Source organism: Pseudopodoces humilis, chromosome 24, assembly GCF_049639895.1.
Source record: "Pseudopodoces humilis isolate 2021_Gansu_Grassland_sample_001 chromosome 24, ASM4963989v1, whole genome shotgun sequence".
NCBI lineage: Eukaryota > Metazoa > Chordata > Aves > Passeriformes > Paridae > Pseudopodoces > Pseudopodoces humilis.
In genome coordinates, this window is record NC_142223.1 from 2,957,830 (window position 1) to 2,963,829 (window position 6,000).

Consider the following 6,000-nt stretch of genomic DNA (forward strand, 5'->3'; position numbering starts at 1 on the left):
TCTGGGCACAGTCATTTAAGAGGGAGTTGCTCTTTTTTGGTCACTTATATAAGAATATGTATTATAGAATATAGAAATACTCCTATTCTTTCAATTGCAAGAACCCCTGAGGACTGAATCCAAGAAACAGATCCCAGAAATGTTGCTCCCAGTTTTCAGGTGGAAGCTGGGCTTGCTGTAAACACCCAGAGAGCTCCCAAACCTCCCAGCTCTTCAATATTCCATCAGCACTTTAAAAACCACCCTGAACAAGCCAGTCGACTTCTTTAAAATAAGAACCCAGGGCTGGCTGTGTAAATATGTACTTACCTGCTCCAGTGCTGTAAATATGTAATTTAGGCTGCTGTCTCAGGACACATTTTGTGTCTAATTTGAGGAACTGTGTGTTTGGACAGGAGGGTCTGGATGCCTGTCAGGTAAATATTACAAGCTGTAAATGTTCACAGCAGATTTGACACTAAATTTAGTTAGCACTGTATATGAAGTGAGCATTGAGCTGATGGGAGCCCTTGTCCTTGACAGTGGTTGGCCTGAGAGGAAGTTCAGGGTCCATGAAGGAATGATCCATGGTCTCCTTTAAGTCCCAAACAACTCCAGGCTCCTGTGGCAACCTGGACATCCTTGGTGTCAGCACTTGTAGGTTCTGCTGCTGTGGAAGGTGAGAGCCTTGTCCTCACCTCAAGGTGGGGAACACTCACAACCAACAGGAAAATGCTCATGGAGAAGCATCTTAAGGGCCTCAGCCCCTTGGGTGCCTCAGCCTAGCAGCATATAAAGAGAAAATCTTGGATTTTCGGAGTTCAAAGTAAAGCAATTTTGAGTTTCTACAGTGATACAGAAGCCATGGCTTTGCACATCCTGGTTGCTGATGGCTGCCCACAGAGCCAGCTTCCTAATTTAATCTTCTCTCTTGGAGATGTCCTGAGGGGAGCTGGAACCCCACTGGTTTGTACAGACAAACCTGCATTTTTCTTCAGTTCCCCCAAACACCTGAGCTTTGAAAGCACCTTTAGTTACAGCAGTCACAACCTTTGGTTCCATCACTGAAGAGCCCAGTCTCCCCTCTTTGCATTATTATTAATTTTCCTTTAAAATATGTACTTAGCACAATCCCAGGCTTTGTTTTTGTAAGGCAGGCGTGGATGTTCTTCATCACCTTTATCTCTACACGCTGCAGGGACAGTTTGCATTCCTGCTGTTAATATAAATATTGAAAGCAGAGCACTTAATTGAACCCCTTGGGTGGTTTTTTTTAGGCTTAAAAACAACAACCTCAGTAAAATCCCAGGCAGGCTGAGCAGAGCAGAGCAGAGCAGGGCTGGCTGCAGTGTGGGTGCTGTAGGCGTGGAGGGGAGCAGCAGGTGGCAGAATTGGATCTGCTTTAGTGCTCCTGATCCCTGGACAATGGGAGCTGCCCCCATCACTGCCCACCGAGGCTCAACTCGGGCTCTGCAAAGCTCCCAGTGGGTCAGAACCCCCTCTGATGTCAGTCCCCTCTTAAGGAGAAGGAATTTCTACAGATTTCTTCATAAAAACTGCCACCTCTCTGCTCAGAGGATGCAGCTTTCCTGTTGGAGTCAGAGGCACAGATAATATTCCCTCATCTGTGCTGACAAGCTCTGACTCTCAAGAGAGCACTGAGTTTAACTTAAACCCAAGGAAAAAGCTTCTAGAACTAAGTAGAGAAACTGAGAATATCAGTGTGTAAATTAGATAGAATTATATTAAGTCATTGGGTGAGAAAGAGTTTGGAGTTTTAACTATATTACTGAATAAGAGACAACATGAAAGATTTAAGGCATTGTCTTTTTCTCCTTCTTCTCTTTCTTCTTCTTCTTCTGGGGTTTTTGGGTAATATTAGGGGATTGGATGAAAGAATCCACATTGCAGGACACAGGTGTTGGGTTATTGGGTTAATAATGAGAATAAGTTACTCAGCATTTCATTGCTGGTTGGGTTGACACCTAAAAGACCTTGAAGAGAAACTTCTCCAGCCATTTTGCACCTTGTTAGCCTACTGTACATAGCTCCTTGTACTCTGTAAATATGGCATGTAGATAAGGAATTGTAAACAGCTGAGCCTGAACACAAAATCAGATCTCACTCATCAGCCTCAGAACTGAGCCACCAGTCGCTTTCCCAATGGTTTGAAATCCCTGGGGGTGAAAGGTGCCGTTGTTACTATTCTTATTTCTATTAAAAGTAGAAATGAGGTCAAAGCAGGGTCAAAAGTAAACTGGGATTGATTTTACACAACCAGCACAAAACCCACCCTTTTCTTTCCGGATTAAACCACTCCCTGCCCAATTGACCAGTCTCAAACTGGGAACCAAGAGCTGCCTTGATCAGGTTTTGGTGCAGATCTCTGTGGAGATGTTCCCTGGTCCGTGGCTGGCAGACATGAACCATGAACCATTTTTTCCTGGCTGTACTCAATGCCCTCCCTGCAGGATCTGTGGAATCCAACCCAAGGATTCATCCAGCCCAAAATCACCATCAGCTGTTAAATTGCCACACGAATCCCTGTGATTTACACACTTCCACCTTTCACATTCCATGATGTAATATTATTTTTTTTTTGCTGTTTTTGCTATATCTGAGCAATGCTGCAGGTTCCTCTGTCAGTGATTAAATCACAGGGAGGGGATGTGCCTGCAGCCAGTCAGCAGGAGGAGCAACACAGGCATTTTCACTCTTATTTCCATATTTTGAACACTTGACTAAACTTTCTCCCTGTGCACAGAGCAAAGTGCTGTGGTTGATGGCTCAGACAGCTCTGTCAGCCTGAGTTTCCATGAGCAGAGTCAGGCTGGGCTCTTGGGCTCTACCTGTTCCCTAATTAATGAGCCTTTGCTCTGGCTGGGCATTTCACAGAAAAGGCTTATTTTCTATTTATAGCCTCTATTTGCAACGTGGCATTGAAATTCATAATCAGCAAACTGCTACAGGGAAAAATATGTTCCAATTAATATTAAATGAGAAATGTGTTATATTTTTTTTTTTCCTTTTTCTTTCTTTTTTTTTTTTTTAAGAACTGATAATGAGAAAAATAAAAATAGCATCTTCCAGTGAACCAGTGACAGATCTAAGGTATTAAAAGTTTAAATCTGGACACAAAGCTGTCTCAGTCCCCCAAATATCAACCCTGTTAACGGGAAAATGTCAAAAATGCCTGTGAGGTTTCAGATGGCCTTTAAAAAGCAGAACACTGGCACCAAAAACCTGAAATAATGGACCAGCTTGTTACCAAGCTGGAATAAATTTAGTGGTTTTTTAAGGTGAACGTAACTTTGGCTTATGGTGCTGGTTTGACAGTCTTAGAAATCACAGGCATCTGCTTCTGCCTCGAGCTAAGACAGCAGGCGCAGAGGCAGGGAGAATTTATGCAGAGTGCTCTAATTTTATTCAGATTTGTTAGAATAAAAAAGTGCACTTAGCTTCAGATGGTGAGAAATAGCAGCTTTTAAATCATGGGTTTTACAGAGATTACTGCTGTGGAATCTAAAGGGTAGAATTTGCTGGCTTCATCGTTAAAATAACGTTTTTCTTTCCTTAAAACACTTCGAGTCACAGCAAACTTCCAGGCCTATTTTAAGGAGACCCACTGTTGATAATTGTTGTCTTTTTTTAGAATTTTTGCAGAAATGATTTCTTTCTTTTTCCCATATCCTCTGGAATTCCTGTGTCAGGAGTACAGCAGATGGCCTACATAAGATAAATATTGACATGCAGATTTACTGTAGGATCAGCCAGGGTATGACTAAGCTGAAATACCTGAACAAAGATTTCCTCTGAAACCACCATTTGTCATTGTCTTTATACTTTGCTGGAAGTGGCATCAGAAAATATATAACACAGCAGGGGTTATTTCCAGGGGAAAAATCAGGAATTCTACATCACGAGATGAATTGCATACAATGTGGTCCAAAATAAATTGAAAACAGTGGCAATCTTTCAACTGGCTGCAAAACTTGTGGTCAGGCTGTTACCACACTGTTCTTAGAACTGGAACTCCTGCAGATAAAAATAATTCTGGTTTTTGACCATGATTCCCAAGTCTTTTGTTGTTTTCACTTCTCCACCTGTGCTGCAGAGTTTTGGGGAGCAGACTCCCCTATTTCCCCACTTTTTCTGTGTAGATTAAATCTCACTCTGCCCTATTCTCCCATCCCATCTGGTCATCAGCAGATTTTGGATCTCTGTGTGGCACCACCCAGGGTTTTTCCTTTGGTTTCAGAGGAAGAGGAAGAGGAAGAGGAACAGGAAGAGAAGCTGGATGTTCCCTGTTCCCTCTTCTCCTTCCCCTAGATAATCACAAGATGTTTTACCAAAAGATACCAACTCTGTTCAAGCATCCCCAAAAGTGTTTGCTGGCAGTGATGGGGACATGGGTGGCTCTGATATGAGCTCAGCATTAGGAAGACAGCGACTTTTAAGGAGTTTTTACTAAAAAACCTGCTGCAAGTCTCCACTTCCTAAACCAAGGGGTCAATTCTCTGCTGCAGAGCACAGAGCTCAGCCCTTCTGGTGGGTTTTGCAGTGTGAGCCACAGACTTGGCAGATGCAATTTGAGGGTTTCTGTGTCTCCAGGCTGGCTCACAGCCCCCACAGCCTCAGGTGGGGACAGTGCCCACCCTGCCAGCTCCCACCCTGCAGAGCAGCATTTCCCACCTCTCCCTCCAAAGCTCACAGGTGACACCCTCACCCCAGTGAAGTAAACGTCACATTTATCCAAATCTGCTAGAGATGCAAAAAGATCCCAAATTTGTCATTTCTTCCCCTTTCACAGACAGGGAAAGGCAGTGTCTGTCCAGTTAGGGCACACACCTTTCTCTCCATTTAGGGTGTTGGAGTCTGAGATACAGATTGTGTGCCCTTGTTTCTAATATTTAGTTCTAGGATTCAAAGAAACACTGAATTTCATAGAATATGAAATTCATGGGCATGTTTTCATGGTGATACATGAGAACAAATGTTAAAGATAGATAGGAAAAGTGTAAGTGTGTAGATTAGAAAGTTTCTTAAATCACTGGGTGAAAAAGTAGTTTAGAGAACAGGAGACAAGATGGAGGATTTAGGGTGTTGTCTCTTCTTCTTATTTCTTCTTCATGTTCTTCCCCTAAGGGTTTTTGGGTAGTAGTAAGTGATTGGATAGAAAATGCCACAGTGCAGCACACAGGTGTTGGGTCATTGGGTCACTAAGAAAAATAATTTAGTTGGCATCTGTTAATTGGGTAAATGGACATATAAAAGACCTTGAAAAGGATCTTTCTTAGCCATTTTACCCCTTTTCTATCATAGTGCACATAGCTCCTTGTACCTTGTAATGCTGATAAGAAAAAACAACTGAGACCCAAGAAGAGAAAACTGCCTCCCTCTCATCAATCTTCAGTTCAAAGGGAAAAAGAACCTAACCCAAAAGTCCCTAACAAGACATTAGGGCACACACCTTTCTCTCCAGTTAGGGCACACACCTTTCTCTCCAGTTAGGGTTACAACAAAGCTTTTGCCATTGGGGTTGGATTTCAGAGACCATCGCCTTTGGGCCTTACAGCAAAGTGCAAAATCCGTGTTTGCAGAGGTTATTTGAACACTTCTGCCACCTGGAAAACCAATTCCAGAAGCACATGCCTTGCAAAAATAGCCTTTATAAAAAGACAGCTGTGGATGCTCCACATCCACCCCCAGACATTTGGTCAGGCAGCTTCAACTGTGACAGGCTCCAGCCACCTTCTTGTGCAGCTGTTTCCATCATCCCCCAAAGATATTCCTGTCACAGGGGAGGCAGAACACTGAAAAACCTGCAGGTCTCCACTTAATAAACCAAGGGATCAGTTCCCTACCTCATCTGGGAAAAGTACCCAAAGGAGACTGCAACAGTCACGTTCCAGCCAGCAGGGATTGTACTGTGTGTGTGTATCCCAAAATAAAGATCATGTGAATGCTCTACTTGGCCAAGAAGATGGAGATAATTAGGAAAGGGAATAATTTTTATGTTGG